This window comes from Miscanthus floridulus, chromosome 8, assembly GCF_019320115.1.
Source record: "Miscanthus floridulus cultivar M001 chromosome 8, ASM1932011v1, whole genome shotgun sequence".
In the NCBI taxonomy this organism is placed as follows: domain Eukaryota; kingdom Viridiplantae; phylum Streptophyta; class Magnoliopsida; order Poales; family Poaceae; genus Miscanthus; species Miscanthus floridulus.
In genome coordinates, this window is record NC_089587.1 from 103318815 (window position 1) to 103342005 (window position 23191).

Consider the following 23191-nt stretch of genomic DNA (forward strand, 5'->3'; position numbering starts at 1 on the left):
TCCCGATACATGTCTTGCATCTAACAAAACGGTTGTAATTTAATAAACAAAAATCAAAACATCATAAATTAATATCAATGAGAACCATTTGCATTGCAACAAATAAAATATAACCTACACTTTGGTGCAAACTCTATCTTAGATGTAAATATGCAAACTATATAAAAACTATACTTTGGTCACTAAAAAATAAAATTTGGTACATTAACAGAGTCTCCATATATTTATTCACATATAAAAGTTGAGATGCAAACTCAAACAATCAAAATTCATATAAAAATTAACCTTAGAAGTTAGAATATATGGTAATCATAATTCTAACTAACCAATTAACCTTAACATTGGCAATCCTAATCTTAATTCTTCAATTCAACGTTCTAACGAACTCATATTTTCCTCCCTACCCTAACTACTCATTCAAATCCTTCGATCCACCGTGGAGGCCGAGGAGGAGCTTCATTACCTTAACAATGCCGAGGAGGAGCTTCGGGGAAGGTAGGGAGGAGGTCGGCAAGGGAGGGAAAGTCGACGGCCGATCGTGGGGGAGCCATGAGGCAATGACGTGGGCACCACGAGCGGCCTCACCTCGAGTCGGGTAGACAGACAAAGGGAGGGAGCCAGCGCCGCAACGGGTAAGTAAAGCCTCGCCGCGCCATGATAGGTGGTGCGGGCCCCGCCACGTCAGCGGTCGCCGCGGCTGTTGACCGCCTCATGTCGCGCCACCATGCATGGCGGGGCAACGTGAATTTGCCACGCCATGCAAACAGGCACGTCCAAAAGTGTTACTTTTGAAGAAAAAAAAACAGTGTTAGAATTAAAAATAGATTAAAAAACGTGTTTAAAAAAATCGCACGGGGCATGGCTGATGGTTCATTGGTTTAGGCTGAAAATTTTTTATTCGTCGAGCAGATAGCGCCTGCCATGTGTACCTGTACCTGGATAGCTCCAAAGGTTTTTTTTTTCATATACTTCGTATATAAGAAGATGCCTCCAATTCACCATAAATTTCCAGAGCTTTCCTTGTTTTTGTCCTGTTGGAGAACCGGCCTTGGTTGGTTGCTGTCCACAGACCACAGCATTGTCTCTTGTCTGGAGAGCTTGCCATTCAGAGCCAACAATCCTAGGTGACACACTGCTGCAATTTGCTCAACAGAAACAGCCACACACGAGAGGCCACACACCCAGAATATTCTGCCGAAAGAATCCGGAATCCTCCTCCACGTACTACACGCATGGATACCATGCTTCCGATGCAAAACACAATGTATCTGCCATCCTTCGCCGGAGAAGTTCAGAAACAGCGCCATTGCAGCACAAAGAAAGATCTCCAAGTGACAGGTGAGGCATAAGGACACAAGTACTTGGAACATTCCCCTGAATCTTTGGAGGAACATGGCCACATTTCATCATGTAAAAAGTGTTACACACAGCAGCGTCCTGGATCAAACCCTGCACCATTAGCCAATTCAGTTGGGGGGTTTGTTCATCTGGGCTTTCTCTGCTGCAAGGATTAGTTCATATTTACAGGGTATTGTACAACAGCAGGTTAACATGGCGGTGACGGTGTCAGCTTCTAGGGGTGGTGGCGAGCGCAAACCCTCCCGGCTCGTACATGCGCTGGGTCTCCTCCCGGTACTCAGTCAGCGACTTGTGAGGGTGCGCAGGCGTCAGCTCACCACGTCGCCCATGCTGAGCTTCCTATTTGGGTCGCTTATGGGCTTGTGGTTAACCCTCGGTCGCAGCTCCTCTTTCAGTGGGAAGCTGTATGGGCTCCATCTCGGACTGTTGGCCCCGACTCGCTCCATTAGATCAACTACAGTCGAGTTCGCGGGGAGCTCTTGGACAGACATCTGAGTTATCAGGTATAATTTTGTTAGACAATAAAAGTAACGATGGTTTTACCCGCAAACTATTATGGCAGTTTTCAGTAAATAAGTTCAGATGAATTCACAAGATGGGGACCTACCTTGTCATGTTCAAGCATGATCACAAATACAGGACCTTCATGGTTGCACTGCCGGCTGTAAGAATAGGGGCAATCTTCCGAATGCAGGGGAAAAGGGCGTGGTGGCCTCATGCCAACAGAGCTGCTCAAAGATGAGGGACACTCTTTGCTCATTGCCTCGCATTGCCATGTGAGCACCCACCTTGCCCATTCCACCATTTGGAGCACAAAGGAGTGCCTGCAGCCACCTTCTTTGTATCCTCCAGTGCGCAGCAAATCCATATTCAGCCTGTAGATGTATTTCCTTTGTTCGGATCTGGATTTCAAATGGATGGACACCCTCACACATGATGACAGTGTGCAACGACCGATACCTGCAAATAGTAAATTAGCAACGATTTCAGTAGTCCTTTAAAAGACTATCAGGCTTTTATGATGCATACCCATTCAGCTTCGGATGAGAAATATAGTCTTTAAATCTTCCAGTGACTCGGGGCCACAGCTTGTGCACTATGTCAAGTGCTCGATAACAATCTTCCTCTGTGTCAACCACAAGCCGTAGACCATGGATGTCATGGACATCATCCATTGTTAAGTTCTTCCTGTAAGTAATCACAAGCACGGTTAAGTGCATGTATTCTGAATGCCTACTATACTGCCATTTTACTGAACTGCAGATAATGTAAACAAAAAGAAGACATACTTTATCATCTTGGAGTATATACTGTGCACACTCTTGTGCCTTCCAGAAAGACTGTGATATGAAATGCCTTCATCTCTGAGTCCTTTATCCAAGTTATCAAGCGTAGATGTAAGAAGTGCTTCATCAAAAGACATCACAAGTTTAGAGGAAAGCTCCTTGTGCTCCTCTGGGTTCAAGTGTTTGAAGCAAATATTCTCCAACTGGTCTTTCCAGCTAGCAATTCCTAATCGGTTGGCCAATGGCACAAATATTTCCATAGTCTCTTTAGCAAACCTTTGTTGTTTAACCAAAGGCAAAGCTTCTATCGTCTTCATGTTGTGCAGACGATCTGCTAACTTTATAAGAACAGCTCGTGCATCAGCCATTGCAAGAAACATTGTATGCAGGCGATCAGCTTCAACAGTCCTACTTGCAGTATTGTTGTCCCGAGCAAGTTTGCTCAAATGGCTTAACTTCGAAACCTGAACAGATAATTATTTATTCTTGAGCTTGCAGTACCAATAACATGATTTTTATGAACAGGATGTTATCAAAACTATATAAAAAAATTGTATTCATAAAGAAAAAGAAGTCAAAGATTGCTTTGATGGCTTTTATCCACTTTTGCGGCAAGGATATATAAAAGAGGAAAAGAAATTTCTTTCAAATAGTTATCAGGAAAGAAGCAACTCCACATGTGCATTTTTCACTTTTGCAGATAATGGAGGCCAAAACAGTTGAGTTGTGGCTGGTCAAAGATGCTGACTAACTTTGGTGACCATTCCAAAGACAAACAAAAAAAATGTTAAAGGATGTATTTCTTGTCTCTGTTCTTGGCAGTGAGTTCAGGAAGTATGTCTAATTTCCGATGTTAGAACTAATATTATCAACAAAACAATGGCTAAAGAATGGACTCACTGAACTTGGTAACTGAGAAACTTCATCGGCAGTTGATTGCTACTGCCTATATAGTTTATAAACAAATCAGTAGCTCAGAATAGAAGCTTCCACCGGTCAAAACATTAGACTTTGTGTCACTGAGGACTTTGTTTACTTAGTAGTAAGGATATCCATATGTTACGCAAAAAGAGCACATGGCCCATTGACTTCAAAAGTTAAACAGGTAATCTAGATAACTTGAAAAACTAGCAGCGTATCCAGATAAAACCTTTAGTAAACTATGGGAGAAATTATCCAATTCCCATTTGAAATAATGATCAAGACAGAGTGAATAAAAAAGTGCCTACCCCTTTAACAAGATCGGCCACACTAGCACCGAACATCGTGAAGATATGATCATAGTCCATGAACGAATCATCAATTGTGTCATGGAGAAGGCCGGCAGACACAACGGTTGCGTTTGCACCAATATTGGCCAGATGAACCGCAGTCTCCACACAATGCTGCAAGTATGGATCACCACTAGCCCGCTTCTGATGGCACACAACCAATACACAAATCAGCATGAGGTTTAACAAAAGCACAAGATCAAGATGCCATGCAAATGAACAGAGAGAAGTGAAGATTGGGATTCCGTGAATCTTACTGGGGATCAACGTTTTACCTGGCCACGGTGTGCCCGCTCAGCCTCGAAGAACGCGTTGACGACAAGCTCGTCGCGGAAGATGCGGTGGCGAGCCTGGACGCGGGCGAGGAGTTCATGAGCACCAGGTTCGCATGACGGCTCCGCCTCAGAGAGGCTTTCGTCAAGCTCGAAGGCCAGCTCGGCGGCGTCCACACCAGTGGCCGCGGGGCGCACACCCTGTTAGAAATTTAGTCATTTTCATGATTAATTTAATCCAGAAATATAACGTTCGTAACGGTATATATGTGTATATGTATATCTTGAACGCTATAGCATGCATACATGACATATAGATGGATACAGTAAAAACACAAAATACAGTAATCACAGATATTAGAATGTACCCAGCGGAGGGTCCCATGACGAGGACATCGGAGGCTCCATTCGCACTAGTCGACATAGTACGTTGCTCGAAGTCATGAACCACAGTCGATGTAGAAGATGTTCGCAGTGCAGTCCCACGAACGGTCACCAGGAAGAAGACGTCTTGCTGTTCCGCAAGCAATCACCGGAAAGAAGACGGGTTCCGAGAGCGATCACCACCAGAAAGAAGACGTACGTAGACGAGCAGTCGCGGATCGCTCCCTAAAAACCTAATCGCCACTCACCCCGTGCAAGGTTCTTAGGCGGATGAGGGTTCCGGAGACACCTGCTCTCCTGCTACTCCGTACGCGCAGAGATACAGGACAGAGAAGCCAGAGGGCTACTGAGATGTGGTTTCTCTCGGGAGAGGTTGCGGAAGTCGGAAGAACTATGGATATATGGCTACGACGGGAAGGGAGAAAGGCAGCGGAGAAATCCCAGGAGACGGAAAGAGGAAGGGACGGTAACTGGCGCAATCAATTCGCCTCCACCATCAAGGAGAGAAACTCCCATGATTATGGGGATTTAAGTGGCAAAAGACTGGCCACGCCCACCTGCCTGCCACGCCACGCCACGCCACAGCTATGGCCCGGCCCGGCCGGTGGCGGCGGCGCGCGCACGTGTGGCACCCCTTTGTCCTTTTCTCAGCTTCTCAATTAAGATGGATAATTTCCAACCATATAAGCTAAGTAAACGTTCAGTCAAAATTCCATACAGTATAAACCATACAACGCTTAATGCTACGTACCATAGAGTTTTATTTAATTTATTAAATATTATACGGGCCAAACCCATAATATATCCAACAATCCTCACCAAACTCTAGGGTTTGTAACAAAGTAATCTCAGAACCACATTTCTTTTATATACCAGTGTTTCGATGGAGACTGTTAAGTTGAACATCCATCTAGAGCAATAGTTTCACTCAGTCACAACTGAACAATGGACTAAACCTTGAATTGACAGTTTTGTGTGAGGTGAATGTCACTAAAGTCCTTAGTTAATATTTGTCTGCAAAAGACATCCCCTCTATTTGAAGCGTATAAGTCATACTCCAGTACCTTTCATGAGTATTTAGAGATCACCCAAATCTCATAGACTGTGACCAGCAGTCTGACTCATATAGGTGTGCTCCTCAAAAGATGTCCTGTACGACATCTTTGCTTTATCAAGCCACTTGGAACACATTGAGGTAAAAACTAACCTGCCTTACAGAAAGGAAAGATATGCATCAGAAAATGAGTCTTACTAAGGATCTTTCATCATAATTTACTACTAACTTGTTTCACCATCCTATTTCACAGGATCTCTGATCACATAGAACATGTTACCACTAGAGTAAATTTCATGTGGGTCTCAAACTCATCTCTCTCAATGCACTTTCTATCACATTGCATGACAGACCCTTCGTGAATTGATCTACCAGATTGTTAGACATATGAACATAGTCCAACGCTATTACTGTAGTAGAACCGGCTAATCTAATGCCTCCTAGGAGTGCTCGTCTTTTATTAGACACTAAGTACCTAAGGGAGAACACTAAATTACTCAGTTCCGTTGGGCTCACCCCAGGGAAGAATTCAAAAATCCATATTTTTACCATCAGAATCACAAATGAGAGAATAAAGCTTACATCATTCTTAACCATTTCTTACATCACTTTTAATACAATATCAGAGTATAATATTTATTGTTTATAATAACAGAATATGAACATATTATCAGAGTTATGAATAATTGAATTAAACAGCGGAATATAAACATATGAACAGAGTTACAGCAGAAATAATTATCTATTCATGGCATGATAGAATATTGATATGTAAACTATGACAATAGATTATAAAACTTTCATTTATAAAAATATTTAGTGAGAATTATAAATAAAAACTACGATCACAGTGTAAGAAAATCCTCTCTGAGCCCACCAGGAGGAATCCACACATAAGGGTCAGCTCTAGCATCCACCTGTCACCTGCAATAGGGGGAATAAAACCCTGAGTACTCAATTGTACCCAGCAAGACTTACCCGACAGGAGAAAAAAAAGACTCCAAGGATATACAAGGCTATCTAGCTTGTGGGTTATTTGCATTTGCAGAAAGCATTACTAAGCGTGTGTCCTTATATTCGATTTTCATTAATAGCCACATTGGTTCATTAACTAACCATTCTATGTAAGCACATGTGATATATTCAAGGAGGTGGTAAGTAATCAGAATTTCCTTCTTCCATCTTTTATCTTTCAGTTATTACTACGGTGCTAGAGGTAAGACAAGTCGTACCGACTCGGCGGCGATTCACGAACCAATATCCCCAGCTAGGTACCCCGAAAGCATATGCCCCGCTTACACCCAAGGCACAAGCAGGACTAACCCATCACCCTCCTATCCTGGGTGTCCAGGTCCCCGTCCAAACTAGGACTCCAAGCCCCTGCCCCTGAGTCCCGGACTTAGTGCGGTGCATGGACCTCCTAACCCAAAAGAAAAATCACCAAGACAGTCGGTCCGACAAGAGCTAGATCCACGACAAGAGAGCAACAAGTCTTCCAAGCGCCCATACACAAGTATGTGCTCAGGATAATAAATCTATGACTTGCCTAGCATCTTATGCAACGGTCGGTCCTTAACCGACACAGACTGGGAAAATAGTGTAACCAAGCCATGTCCCGCATTCGTGGTGACACAACCTCTTGCACCCACCAATACCCAAACCATATCCCTGTCCGGTCACTATTTTTCCTTTCCACCATTTATATTTTTCACATGATAATAATATAGTAATATATTTCCTATCTCTCGCGAGTGACAGGCAATCACTCGACTTCTACCGGAGTCCTATAGCATAGCATCTACACGATCCTATCATACTAGCAAGACTCATAGGATAAAGAGTATATATATATATGTAAGTAGGTTTCATTCAACTCCTTAAAACTTAATGCACAAATATAATTTAAACTACAGAGAAGTAGGGGGTTATGCACCGGAGCTTGCCTAGGTAAGATATATGTTAAAAAGTTAGTATCTGCATCTTCAGATCATCCACCATCAACTGGATAGAAAGCACATTACATCATCTCCTAGAGAGAATACCATTACACCATCTTCGGATTCCCAATCATCCTTCAATTGATCTGTTGCTCCATCATCGTACCTATATGATATGCATTGATGCAAATGCATAGATGTAAGACAGCCGAAATGCTTAGAAATCCGATCATGCCTCACTAGCTAACGAGATAGCTCTAACGTTGGTCTACGTATCCAAGTTGTCGAATAAGGCATTATTTCCCAACAAATATTTTAGTTATACAAACCCAAGTTGTTTCTTTATTTTATCCTATCGATTTAATCTTTATTCAAAATAGGGCATCATTAACTACCTAGCAAACTGATTATTCTAGAGCCACAAAAATTATAATGAGTACCTAATATTGCTAGGAGCCTACTATACAAATTTTAGATCCAACGCTATTACCAATTTACCACGAAAATTCCTACAAGTTCTCCTTTTACCAATATTAAGCATTTTAACATAATTGGAGCAACCCTAAAAACATACCGAGTCTATGTGAACAAAATACACTACTAGGTAGATCATGGTTTTAGGAACTCAACAAAACTGGTTTGGTATTTTTATGATTTATCTATGATTTACTACAAATTTTACAATTTACCTTAAAAGCTAACTTAGAAACTGCTCTACAAATTGAAACGGGCCGGCACCAACCACTTTAGCCCAACAGCACGCGCGAGTGGTCCAGGCGCGTAGGCGACGGATGGCCCATAGGCGCGCAAGTAGCCGCAGCCCTGGCGGACGGGCGTGCGATAGCCCAGGCGTGGTGCGTGACCGGTGACCCAACAACCAAAACGGACGGCCCTCGCACGAAGAGGGAGTGGCCCAATCGCACAGCGCGCACATGCGGGCCAGGCGCGGGGCAGCAGGCTAGCCTAGCTAGGCAAGCCCAGTGCGCGGTGATAGTTTTTTGCAAGAACCTCCCCGAACTTCTATCTATTTAATATGCTACCATTTCTACTATTTCTTTGAGTCACGATTATCGCACCTAGGACCTTACTTCTATCTCTATTTACATATTCTCACCTTGCTCTCCTTCTCTGCTCATAACAGAACGACGACCGACGGTGATGGCCCCGCTGACCTAGGCTGGTGATGGCATGCTAGCCCGAGCGGCAGGCGCGACAGCCACATGGGAGTTTCATAGGCCCGCACGGCTAGGAAGTGGAGGCGGCAGTGCGCAGGACGTGGCTGGGCAAGGCCATCTATGAGCAGAGCCGCGGTGGTGGCAGTGCTATCGCGTTTGAGGGTGTTCATGGTGAACGACAATGTCAGACCAAACTATACAAAAGGAAACCCAAGAGGTATTAAGGCGATGCTAAAACTCAGCTTGAACAAGACAGAGAGGAAACAGAGTAGCGCAATTGCAGAGCTCCATCTCCGGCGACCATGGCGGACCGCGAGCACGTGATTCCAAAATTTCATCACGTACCATTGACGGATGGCAACAAGGTCTTGTCCAGGGCTATATAACAAGCGGGAGCACTCACGGCTGCAAGGAATTGGAATGGAAGTCACTAGCATAGACGAATTTTTTGAAAGAGGTGGAGGCGGTCATGGTGGTCGGTGGCTCGGCCTCGGCCATGGCATGTGCTGCGGAGCGAAGGAGCGACTGCAGGAAAGAAGGAGCGGCAACGCTGTGGGGCACAGCCACGATAGAGACGCAGCGCTGACCGAGGGCGCATGCGTGCTCACACGCAGTGGCTGGGCAATGGTGGGTGGAAGCATGGCACGATGACTTCAGCACACACGCGGAAGGGGAAAAACTAGCGATGGCACTCCTAGGCGTGGTGGCTGTCATGCTAGGAGGGGCAGCGCGGAGGGGTAGCACAGAGGGCGGCGATGGCGGCCCTAGCCCAGCACTGGCCAAGGCAGCCAGTAGCTCAGCGCGAGGCAAGCAAAGAAAGAGGATGGGTGGAGGTAGGAAAAGCAAGGAGCGGCTCTGGAGTCTTCCTATAGGACGTTCCCAGCCACGAGAAAGCAAACGCACATGGCATAGCAGGCCAGCAGGACGTGCCGGTTGGCACGAACAAGACCGTGGCCATAGAGATAACAAGGTAGGCAAGGATAAGACTAAGGTAGTAGAAAAATAGAGGGAGGGGAGCAGTGCGAGGCTCGGCCAGCTTGGAATGACACGGCGACAATAGGCCACGGTGTACGTGACAAGGATTGCATACATGTTTTGCTCTGGTGATAATGGTTCTGGCTGCATGTCTGGTAGAAGGAAAAATGGAGATCAGAGGAGCAAAGGTAGACAGAGACAGCAAAGACAGTCAAGCAGAGAAACAAACATGCAGACAACAGCATTCACTGCAGCAGAGATGATGCGATGAAACGGGCAGTCGAACGGTCGCACCTAGTGGGGACGTGGGCACGACAGAGATTTTCAAAAAGTTCGAATTTAAATTAGATTCGAAAGCTATATATATATTGTCCTATTTATTAATGGATTTTATTTTATTTATAAAAATTGATTTTCATGCTTAATCTGATAGAACAAACCGTTCGCTATTTATTTGCTAGAATTATTGTCAGATATTCCTAAATATCTCTATGCGCTGAATAATTTCACTTGGACGTTTATTCAAGTCCACAAAACTGAGTCATCAGATTCACTCATTGCACCAAGTACGTTTTAAATCAAAAATTCGAGAAACTCGTTTCAAAAATTTTACTCAGGCCTAAATCGTGGTGCTAAACGAGCTCGTAACACCAGGGGTGTTACAACCAAACCCCCTTAAAAATAATCTCGTCCCGAGATTCGAACCTAGAACCAGAAGAGGAGAAACGTGATTACATTTCATAGGTCAGGAATTACATAAAAGATTACACGACTTCGAATACTAAACCACACGGGGATCTAGGGATACATGGTCAAGAGCAACCTGGTACAACTGAGACTTAATCCAAAAGTCAAGAGAGATGAGGACAATGGAGAAACAACAAGATAATGATTATCTAAAATATGGCATAGTACCAAACGATCTAGAAATAGGACTCCTAGAACTCAAACATTGTGAACCCTAAGACTGAACCAACCAACGGTAGACTTGAACTTCTTCGACGAAAGCAGACCTTTTCTTCTTCTCAGATTACATCATCACCTCAGACTGGTGAACCTAGTTCCTCGGATGATGACTAGATCTCGTAGCTCTACTCCAAATGCGGGGGGATGAAAAAGAAGAGCAAGGACCAAGGGCATATTATATAGGCAAACAGAGGTGGGGAGCAACACACCGGAAGTGAAGGTGGCATGAATGGGATACATGGACGATTGATGCAATGGGGATAACACAGCCATGGTGCGCTCCCTGCACAAGTGAGCGGATGGGAAATAAAGGAGATGAGATAAGAGAGTGCGCTCGATGAGGGAGGCATGTGAGTGGTCGTGTCTCCAAAAGAAGAAGAAAAGAGAAAGGGGGAAGGGGGGTTTGTTATGGGGGCTAGGCGTGGGGGTCAAGAGCTGACCGGATGCTGGGAAAAGGAGAAACACACAGTGCACAAAGATAGCGAGCATGGCATGATGCCGCGGTCACATGAGAACGGGGAGCTAAAGGCCCGATACAGACAGCGTTCGTAGGGCACGCAGCGAAATGACCCAGCACGGTCAACTAAACATAGGGCTTGGGACATGACATCAACTCAGACTTCTACAATCACTCCCGACTATCCAAGGCTAACTTTTCTTACTACTCTTCTTTTTCTTTCCCTTACCTGACCACATCAACCTTTCATGTAGACTAATACCATGTCATACGTTCTTCCTCCAAAACCGCCTCCTCTTGCTTACCTTGATAGAACACTATGTCATCAACCTGTTGTGGATTTCCTGTTTGAACACCTAAACATTTCCAAGGAAATTCTTTGTAGCAAAGGTGGTATGGAGGTGTAACTTGGTAAAGGTACTTGGTTAAAAACCTTTATACCAGCGCGTGCCGAGCAGCGTCACCATGTGGCAGCTGTTCCACAGGGAGCCCTCGGTTTCATCACGACACCATAAGCTATTAACCAGGCAACTACTATCAACTTACATGCCATGAAGGCGGTGGGGTCATAGACCACAGAGTAAGGGGAGTATTTCAAGGGGAGGTTCAAACAACAAAGGTTCCCTTCACAACAAGGGACAAGGAATTCAAATCTAGTGGTGGATTTGTTTTGAAGAGATTCAAGTGTTCTATTGAGACATCCACAATTAGTCGATACAGTGTCCTAAATTATCCAATCACGGCTGATCTGCTAGTATATGAATGGCAACTTCTCTTGTAATCCAACTAACATCGCCCTTGAAAACTTTAAGCACGTCTAAAGAACTTAGGGTAGATGAACACAATAAACACAGCGAAATAACTAAAATGCATGTTCCAATGGTCTTATATGGGTACATCATACAAGCATCTAGTCTCCCATTCACGACACAACATTCACCTTCCCTACGGTTGACGATCTCAACACTACAGACAGAATACAACGGCAAGAGTACAATACCGGAGGACAGCGACGAACAACACTACTACTACGGTACAGTATCCCAAGGCAACTAAGCTACTCTAGCCATGCATCTTCATTCACGAGCTTGGTGGATTCTTCTACCGCCCTGGCTATAGATCTGCATCTTCTTAGGGCAATGGCTGAGTGAGAGGAATCAAGGGCTCTACTTCTGACACTTCCAAGGGTGGGGGTGCTAGCAGCACTACCACACTGGTTCTCCTTCTTTCTGGCAGGTGGATAGGGATCCCTTCTAAGATCGGGGCATCCAGCCTTTTAGCAGCCAACGTCCTCCGCTTGGCCCCGGTGACAAGATAGGCCTCACGCAGCTGATGGATATGCCGATCTTCGGCCTCCTTCAGAGCTTCTGACATGGCAGTCTCCTGCTCTCAGCAGCTGCAGCACTGGCATGTGTTTTAGTGAGCTACACTTGGAGCATCTGGGTGAAGATCTTGGCTTCCTCAGCTCGCCAAAGGCAGATCCTCAGTTCCAAGGCTTGTCGGTCATACTGCTCATCCAGAGCAAGCAGGTATGTGGTCAAGTGCACCATAGTAGGACTATCCTCTTATGCATCTCGCCCTAGCAAAGCCTCCATGTGAGCCCTCCATGCTCGCCAATTCTTGTCCAAAGGTGGAAAGAACCTCATGGGGGTATGGGCAATGGGCTCCTCATAGATCTGGCAGAGGTACCGCAAGGCTTTGGCGGGGCCACAACCTGGTAGGTGTCGATGAAGCTAAACCCAGTTGCGGTCACACTCCAGGCTTTAGTAAGGTTGGAGAACTCCTTACTCTTTCCGATGTAGACGGTAACCTCACATCGCTCGGTGCCATGCTCCTCATACTCACGGCCCTCATACTTGGGACGATCTTTGACTCCAAGCTTTTGCAGGGTGGCATGCAGGATTCTAGGAAAACCCTCAACATTAAGGCAGTAACTACTAACCCAGGCTCCTACCATTTTTGGCGGTGGTTGTGAGGAAGGCTAAGCGAAAAGCTGGCTCAAAGGAAAAGCTAAGCGAGCTAAAGTGCACCGAGTGGTGGTACCAATGGCTAAGCTAGGCTCTACTTATAAAGGCAAAGCATTCAGTGGTCCAGACGTGGTCCACTAGGGTTCCCATGCAGGGTCAATACTACTGAATCGACCAAATTTCACGCGTTCAAGGCAAGCGACGTGTGATGCCATTACTGACTGGTATGACTACAGGGCAGGTGTCTGACAAGAGCGCAGAAAAAGGGGTATGGGGAGACATGGGTCATGATCGGCATGAACCTTGGGCGAACGCGCAGCACGAAGCCACAGTGCAGACCTAACTCCGGAATAGGAACGAGCCAGTCGTGCACAATATGACACACGTGACACCTATGTATGGCGTATCTACAAGCAATACGAGCACTACAATGCACAAATAGGATATGCATAAATGCACGTCCTATACGTCCTTTCACTGTTGCCAACATATAGGACAACCGTTCTTAGATTTTTGGCACATCGTTCTCTCCCTGTAGCTAGTCGATACTATCGGACTATGCTTGAGTCAGTGTACCTGCAAAAAACTTGATTAAGCCTACCTAAGTCAGCAGAGTGTCATCTATCCTAGAAACATAACCGTAGTAATGGGGCTACTTATATAACTTCGTAGTTGAATGCCCTAACTTTTTGCAAAAATAGGTTGTCAAATTTTAGTTTAGAAAAGGTTTTCAAAGCCTTATTTCCTCATTTGTGCTCTAATACCACCTGTGGCAGAACCGCCTAATCTAATGCCTCCTAGGAGTGCTTGTCTTCCATTAGACACTAAGCACCAAAGGGAGAGCACTAAATTACTTAGTTCCATCGGGCACACCCTAGGGGAGAACTAGAAAATCCATATTTTTGCCATCAGGATCACAAATGAGAGAATAAAGCTTACATCATTCTTAACCATTTCTTACATCACTTTTAAAATAACATCAGAGTATAATATTTATCATTTATAATAGCGGAATATAAACATATTATCAGAGTTATGAACAATTTAATTGAACAGCGGAATATAAACATATGAACAGAGTTATAGCGGAAATAATTATCTATTCATGGCATGATAGAACATTGATATGTAAACTATGACAATAGATTATAAAATTTTCATTTATAAAAACATTTAGTGAGAGTTATAAATAAAAACTATGATCGCAGCGTAAGGAAATCCTCTCTGAGCCCACCAGGAGGAATCCACACACAAGGGTCAGCTCTAGCAACCACCTGTCACCCGCAACAGGGGGAATAAAACCCTGAGTACTCAATTGTACTCAGCAAGAATTACCTGACAAGAGAAAAGAAAAGACTCCAAGGATATGCAAGGCTATCTGGCTTATAGGTTATTTGAATTTGCAGGAAGCATTACTAAGCGTGTGTCCTTATATTCGATTTTCATTAATAGCCACATTGGTTCATTAACTAACCATTCTATGTAAGCACATGTGCTACTTTCAAGGAGGTGGTAAGTAATCAGAATTTTCTTCTTCCATCTTTCATCTTTCAGTTATTACTACGGTGCTAGAGGTAAGACAAGTCGTACCGACTCGACGGCGATTCACGAACCAATGTCCCCAGCTGGGTATCCCGAAAGCACATGCCCCGCTTGCACCCAAGGCACAAGCAGGACCAACCCATCACCCTTCTGTCCTAGGTGTCTAGGTCCCCATCCAAACTAGGACTCCAAGCCCCCGCCCCTGAGTCCCAGACTTAGTGCAGTGCAAGGACCTCCTAACCCAAAAGAAAAATCACCAAGACAGTCGGTCCGACAAGAGCCAGATCCATGACAAGGGAGCAACAAGTCTTCCAAGCGCCCATACACAAGTATGTGCTCGGGATAATAAATATGTGACTTGCCTAGCGTCTTATGCAACGGTCGGTCCTTAACCGACACAGACAGGGAAAACAGTGTAACCAAGCCATGTCCCACGTTCGCGGTGACATAACCTCTTGCACCCACCAATACCCAAACCATATCCTTGCCCGGTCACTATTTTTCCTTTCCACCATTTATATTTTCCAAGTGATAATAATATAGTAATATATTTCCTATCTCTCGCGCGTGACAGGCAATCACTCGACTTCTACCGAAGTCCTATAGCATAGCATCTACATGATCCTATCATACTAGTAAGACTCATAGGATAAAGATATATATGCAAGTGGGTTTCATTCAACTCCTTAAAACTTAATGCACAAATATAATTTAAGCTGTAGAGAAGTAGGGGTTATGCACCGGGGCTAGCCTGGGTAAGATATATGTTAAAAAGTTAGTATCTACATCTTCAGATTATCCACCATCAACTAGATAGAAAGCCCATTGCATCATCTCCTAGAGAGAATACCATTACACCATCTTCTGATTCCCAATCATCCTTCAATTGATCCGTTGCTCCATCATCGTACCTATATGAAATGCATTGATGCAAATGCATAGATGTAAATAATCAACGACAGCCGAAATGCTTAGAAATCCGATCGTGCCTCACAAGCTAACGAGATAGCTCTAACGCTGGTCTACGTATCCAAGTTGTCGAATAAGGCGTTATTTCCCAACAAATATTTTAGTTATACAAACCCAAGTTGTTTTTTTATTTTATCCTATCGATTTAATCTTTATTCAAAATAGGGCATCATTAACTGCCTAGCAAACTGATTATTCTGGAGCCAAAAAAATTACAATGAGTACCTAATATTGCTAGGAGCCTACTGTACAAATTTTAGATCCAACACTATTACCAATTTACCATGGAAATTCCTACAAGTTTTCCTTTTACCAATATTAAGCATTTTGACATAATTGGAGCAACCCTAAAAACATACCGAGTCTATGTAAACAAAATACACTACTAGGTAGATCATGATTTTAGGAACTCAACAAAATTGGTTTGGCATTTTTATGATTTATCTATGATTTACTATAAATTTTCTGAAAGATGAGAAGGCAGTCGCGGTGCTCGGTGGCTCGGCCTTGGCCATGGCATGTGCTGCGGGGCAGAGGAGCGGTTGTAGGAAAGGAGTGGCGGCGCTGTGGTGCGCGGCCATGACAGAGACACAGCGCTGATCAAGGGCGTGCGCGTGCTCGCGCGCAGTGGCCCAGCGACGGCAAGCAGAAGCACGGCACGACGACTTCAGCGCGCACGCAGGAGGGGAAAACAGGTGACGACACTCCTAGGCGTGGTGGCTATCACGCTGGGATTGGCAGCATGAAGGGCGGCGATGGCGACCATGGCCCAGCACTGGCCAAGACAGGCAACAGCTTAGCATGAGGCAAGTAGAGAAAGAGGATGGACGGAGGCAGGAAAAGCAAGGAGCGGCTCTGGAGTCTTCCTATAGGACGTTCCCGGCCGTGAGAAAGTAAACACACGTGGCACAGTGGGCCAGCAGGACATGCCGGTTGGCATGGACAAGATCGCGGCCGTAGAGACAACAAGGTACGCAAGGACAAGACCGAGGCAGTAGAAAAATAGAGGGAGGGGAGCAATGTGAGGCTCGGCCAGCTTGGAATGACACGGCGGCAGTGGGCCACGACATACACGACAAGGATTGCATACGTGCTTTGGTCTGGTGGTAATGGTTATGGCTGCATGCCTGGTAGAAGGGAAAATGGGGATTAGAGGAGCAGAGGTAGATAGAGACAGCAAAGACATTCAAGCAGAGAAACAAACACGCAGACAGCGGCATTCATTGTAGTAGAGATGATGCGATGAAACAAGCAGTCGAACGGTGGCACCTAGCGGGACGTGAGCACGACAGAGATTTTCAACAAGTTCAAATTTAAATTAGGTTCAAAAGCTATATATATATATCATCCTATTTATTAATGGATTTTATTTTATTTATAAAAATTACTTTTCATGCTTAATCTGATAGAACAAATCGTTCGCTATTTATTTGCCAGAATTATTGTCAGACATTCCTAAATATCTCTACGTGCTGAATAATTTCACCTGAACGTTTATTTGAGTCCATAAAACTGAGTCACCGGATTCACTCATCGCACCAAGTACGTTTTAAATCAAAAATTCGAGAAACTCATTTCAAAAATTTTACTCAGGCCTAAATCGTGGTGCTAAACGAGCTCGTAACACCAGGGGTGTTACAATTACTCCGAAGTTTCTCAATTTTCTGACAGATTTTAATCATCTCTTAAGATGCCTTGTTGACTTCATGTTATCCTTAGAATTGTTAACCTTCGTAATTACAGTCTGGTTATCACAGTTCAAAGAAATAGCCGGTATGGGTTTTTCAACAACTGGTAAATCCATAAGGAGATCACGAAGCCACTCGGCCTCATAGCTAGTGGTGTTTAATGCTGTGAGTTCTGCTTCTATTGTAGACTTCGTTAAGATAGTCTTCTTGCAAGACTTCCAGGAAACAGCACCACCTCCAAGCGAAAACACATATCCACTTGTGGCATAAAGCTCATCAGCATTAGAGATCCAGTTGGCATCACAATAGCCATCCAACACTTTAGGATGTCTGGTATAGCAAATACCATAGATCATGGTGCCCTTTAGATAGCGCATCACTCTCTCAAGAGAATGCCAGTGATCATCTCCCAGGTTTGATACAAACCGGCTCAGCTTGCACATAGCAAATGAGATGTTAGGCCTTGTTGCACTAGCAAGATACATGAGTGAACCAATGATCTAGAAATATCTTAACTGATCCCTTGCTATTCTCTGATTTTTCCTTAATAGCACACTAGGGTCGTAAGGTGTAGGAGCAAGTTCACAGTTACTAAACCCAAAGCGACTCAACACCTTTTCCACGTAGTGGGATTGTAATAGAGTTACCCCACCATCACCTTCTCTCGGAAGCTTGATATTAAGAATAATATGAGCCTCTCCCAAATCTTTTATTTCAAAATTATTAGATAAAAATTCCTTCACCTCCTCAATCACTTTGAGGCTAGATCCAAAGATCAGTATGTCATCAACATATAAGCACAAAATGACTCCTTCACCCCCACCATACCGATAGTACACATATTTGTCAGCTTCATTCAAAACAAGGCCAGCAGATGTTAAGGTTATGTCGAACTTCTCATACCACTGCTTAGGAGCTTGTTTTAGGCCATATGATGACTTTAATAATTTACACACCTTGCCTTCTTGACCATTTGCTACAAACCCATCTGGCTGATCCATGTAGATCTCCTCCTCTAACTCTCTGTTTAGGAAAGCTGTCTTAATATCCATTTGATGAACGATGAGACCATAAGAGGCTGCCAGGGAAAGCAAAACTCAAATTGTGGTCAATCGGGCAATCGGTGAATAAGTATCAAAGAAATCATCACCTTCTTTTTGAGTATAACCCTTGGCCACAAGCCTTGCCTTGTACCTCTCGATAGTACCATCAGGCCTAAGATTTTTCTTGAACACCCATTTGCATCCTATAGGCTTGCACCCATAAGGACGATCAACAATTTTCCAAGTTCCATTAGACATAACAGAATCCATCTCACTCTGTACTGCTTCCTTCCATAAGTCAACATTAGGAGAGGAATATGCCTCTTCAATGGTCGTTGGTGTGTCATCCACATGGTACACAATATAGTTATCACCAAAAGACTTTGTAGTCCTTTGTCTCTTACTTTTTCTAGTGACTATAGTGTCATCCTCCTCAGGATTTTGCATATAGGGTTCCTCAATTTATTCTATTGGAGTAAAATTTTCATGCTCATGGGGAATTATAAATTCATGACCAATCGTGCTAGGTGCATTTTTCATGGGAAACTCATTCTCAAAAAATGTAGCGTCTCTAGATTTCATGATTGTATCAACAGCCATCTCAGGAACACTAGAATTTATAATTAAAAATCTATAACACAAGCTACGAATGGCATAACCAAGAAAAACACAATCAACAGTCTTTGGTCCAAGCTTTTGCTTTTTGTTTATTGGCACATTCACCTTTGCCAAACAACCCCAAGTTTGCAGGTAAGAGATATTTAATCTCTTCTTCCCTCATTCCTCGAATGGTGTAATTTCTTTATCCTTTGTGGGCACTCTATTCAGGACATGACATACTGTCAATATAGCCTCACCCCATCATTTCTTAGATAGTCCCGCAGTCTCTAACATGGCATTAACCAAATCAGTTAGAGTACGGTTCTTTTTCTCTGCAATCCCATTGGACTGTGGTGAGTATGGTGGCGTCCTCTCATGAATAATTTCATGCACCGTGCAAAACTCAAAAAATTCATTTGAAAAATATTCTCCCCCACGATCGGACCGCAAACGCTTGATTTTCTTCTCAATTTGATTTTCTACCTCAGCTTTATAGACTTTAAAATAATGCAACGCTTCATCTTTAGTTTTCAATAAATACACATAGCAAAAACTAGTATAATCATCTATAAATGTCATGAAGTATCGTCTACCGCCTTTAGTCAATTCGTCATTCATTTCGCATAAATCAGAATGAACAAGTTTTAATCATGCCAAGTTCCTCGCCTCAGCAGCCTTGTGAGGCTTGCGCGGTTGCTTCGATTGCACACACACCTGGCACTTAGAATCTTTGACAAAGTTAAATTTCAGGATTAAATTCAGATTTGCAAGCCGCGTGAGATAGCCAAAATTAATGTGACAAAGTCGTGAATGCCATATATTCGACTCATCCGAAATATTAACATTGTTCACTATTTTATTACACACATCATCAAGCAAAGATAAGCGGAACAAGCCTCCATAATCATAATCTTTTCCAACAAATGTTCCATGTCTCGACACAACACATTTATTGGACTCGAGCACAATTTTAAAGCCATCACGACACATTAGAGAACCGCTAACAAGATTCTTCTTGATGAGGGGACATGTTGCACGTTCTTTAATAGCACCATCTTTCCCGAAGTAAACTTCAGAACGACTGTACCAGTACCAAGAACACACGCATACGAACCGTTTCCCATCAGCAAGGCTCCAGTCATGCCGGCCTGATAGGAAGTAAACAAATAAACATCAGCACACACATGAATATTAGCCCCACTGTCCATCCACCACTCAGGTGAAAGACAAACTGAAAGAACAAAAGGTAAAGACTTACCATACCTAGATGCTCCTCCTCCAGTCTTGCTAATCATCATGTTTGTTGATTTCTTTTCTTGCTTATATTTGCGGTCTGGGCACGCACTTGCCTAATGCTTATCACTCCCACAAACAAAGCAACCTCCACCTTTCTTGTTTTTTTCTTCTTAAATTGAGCAGTCTACTTAAGCTTTGCATTGTTGTTCTCTTGCATGTTCTTCTTCTTTTTATTACGGGATGCAAATGAGTTTTTCTTCTGAACCATATTGGCAGCGGAAGACTCAACTTCTTTTCCACGGTTGCCCTTTGCTCTCACCCTCTCCTCAACATCAAGAGATCCAATAAGTTCAGCCACGCTAAACTCTTGTCTCTTGTGTTTTAGAGAAGTAGCAAAATCCATCCAAGAAGGTTGTAGCTTAGCGATTATACCGTCGGCCACAAACTTGTCGGGCAACAAACAAGGGAAATGTTCTAGTTCCTTTGCTAGCGCCTGTATCTCATGAGCCTGTTCGACTATAAAACAGTTTTCAACCATTTTGTAGTCATACAGCTGCTCCATAAGGTACAGCTCACTACCAGCATCAGAAACTCCAAACTTTGCCTCAAGAGCATCCCATAACTCTTTGCCTAATGTGCAAGATATATACTTTTTCTTATACTTAGTATGAAGTGCACTAATCATGGTGCCTCAAAATAGGTTATCAGTAGCCATGAACTTTTGCTCCTCCTTAGGAGTAAACTATTCAGGCTTCCCCTACATAGCGTGATAGAAGTTCATCGTAGTCAACCACAGTACCATCTTGGCACGCCATATCATGAAATTCTTGCTATCAAAATTATTTGACTTCAAAGCAGCAGCAAAACCACTAACAGAAAATTGCCTAATATTAGGTTTTTGAATTGTTAGAAATTTAGGCATTTTCATGATTAATTTAATATAGAAATATAACATCAGCAGGTTCATGACGGCATATATGTGCATGTGTATATCTCTAATGAACGCTACAGCATGCATACATGACATACAGATGGATACAGTAAAAGCACAAAATACAGAAATCGCAGAGATTAGAATGTACCTAGTGGAGGGTCCCATGCCGAGGGCATCGGAGGCTCCATTCACACTAGTTGATATAGTGTGTTGCTTGAACTTGTGGACCGCAGTCGATGTAGGAAGATGTTCGCAGTGCAGTCCCACGAACAGTCACCAGGAAGAAGACGCCTTGCTGTTCCGCAAGCAATCACCGGGAAGAAGATGGGTTTCGAGAGTGATCACCACCAGGAAGAAAACATACATGGACGAGTAGTCGTGGATCGCTCCCCAAAAACCGAATCGCCACTCACCCCGTGCAAGGTTCTCAAGCGGACGAGGGTTCTAGAGGCACCTGCTCTCTCGCTACTCCATGCGCACAGAGGTATGAGACGAGGAAGCTAGAGGGCTGCTGAGATGTGGTTTCTCTCGGGAGAGGTTACGGAAGTCAGAAGAACTGATGGAGGACTATGGATATATGGCTGCAACAGGAAGGGAGAAAGACAGCGGAGAAATCCTAGGAGACATAAAGCGGAAGGGATGGTAACAGGTGCAATCAATTTGCCTCCACCATCAAGGAGAGAAACTCCCATGATTATGTGGATTTAAGTGGCAAAAGACTGGCCACGCCCACCTGCTCGCTCGCCACCCTCCTGCCACACCACGCCACGGCCACAGCCCGGCCAGCGGCGGCAGCAGCGCGCACGCGTGTGGCACCCCTTTGTCCTTTTCTCAGCTTCTCAATTAAGATGAATAATTTTCAACCATACAAGCTGAGTAAACGTTCAGTCAAAATCCCATACGGTATAAACCATACAATGCTTAATGTTACGTATCATAGAGTTTTATTTGATTTATTAAATATTATATGGGCCAAGCCCATAATATATCCAACACACCCAATGGCAAGCTGGTGACCGGTGCGAAGTCAATGCAAGAGCCAAGCGCGTTGTGGACGAAGCTAGAGAAGAGCCGGTAGCGCTCGTGGCCGGCGAGCTAGGAAACCAACAGGGTCATGGATGCCAGCGAGGAGGTGGCAGGGCTGTGGAACAGCGACACCAGGCTACAGTGGAGGTGGTCCCACAGCTTGAACAGCGACGACGACGACGACTAGGGGTACGAGTAGCCCCCGGCGACGACGACGGGCGGCTCGTTAGATCTATCGTGCCAGAGCATGCCGAGCTCCTCGTGTGCCATCGCCCATGGGGCCATGGACAGGGAACAGGCAGGACAGGCCGCTCGCGATGGCTGTCGCGTGGAGGTGGGAGCTCGACGCCGATGGGAACGCTGCGGCCGCGCACGACGCTGAGCCGTGCGAGCTAGACTCATGCTCCAGCGGCGCGTGGACGGTGGCGCCCGGTGGGCTGGTGTACACGGCTATTGCTGGCACGGACATGGTCGCTGGAGAGATAATTGGAATTTTGCCATTAGGAAACGTGGGCTTCATCTTTTGCCATCCCATAAAAGGGCATTGGCTTGTTTGCCACTACAAAACTAGACACATTCGCTAGAATATCTTTTCTGTATTTTGTTGTCAAATTTATTTATTTTTATTTTCACGAACTCTTTTCTTTCCCGTTTTGCCCCTGAGCCTTATCTCTTCGTTTCACTCGTTAACGGTCTCTTCACGGGAGTTCACGGAGAGCCCTAACCAGGAGACGACCTCTGCTGGCTCAACTCTAGGTCCACCCACGGCCGCTGCCACCGCAACTCTAGGTTCTCGACGGCTCTCTTCCACCCACAGCCGCCGCCGCCGCAACTCTAGGAGGGCGCCACCACGAGCAGGTCCCCACTCTCCTCGTCACTGGATCTGCGGACGCTGGTCCTACCCGTCCGGGTGTTCTTCCCCAGGCCACCGCCGCACATGCTAGGCTATGGGTGAGGGTTCATCTAGTTCGTCGTTCATCCCAACAGCTGTCGTTTCTCTATATCCACTTGGCCCTAGTGGGATCCCCTGATTCCATGCCCAGAATGTGG

At 44.6% G+C, this 23191-nt stretch overlaps 1 pseudogene; it reads right to left on the reverse strand.

Annotated features, from left to right (window-relative positions):
• Positions 1-1367: 1367 nt before the first annotated feature.
• On the reverse strand, positions 1368-22610 carry LOC136473132 (probable GTP diphosphokinase RSH2, chloroplastic; annotated as a pseudogene).
• Positions 22611-23191: the final 581 nt, after the last annotated feature.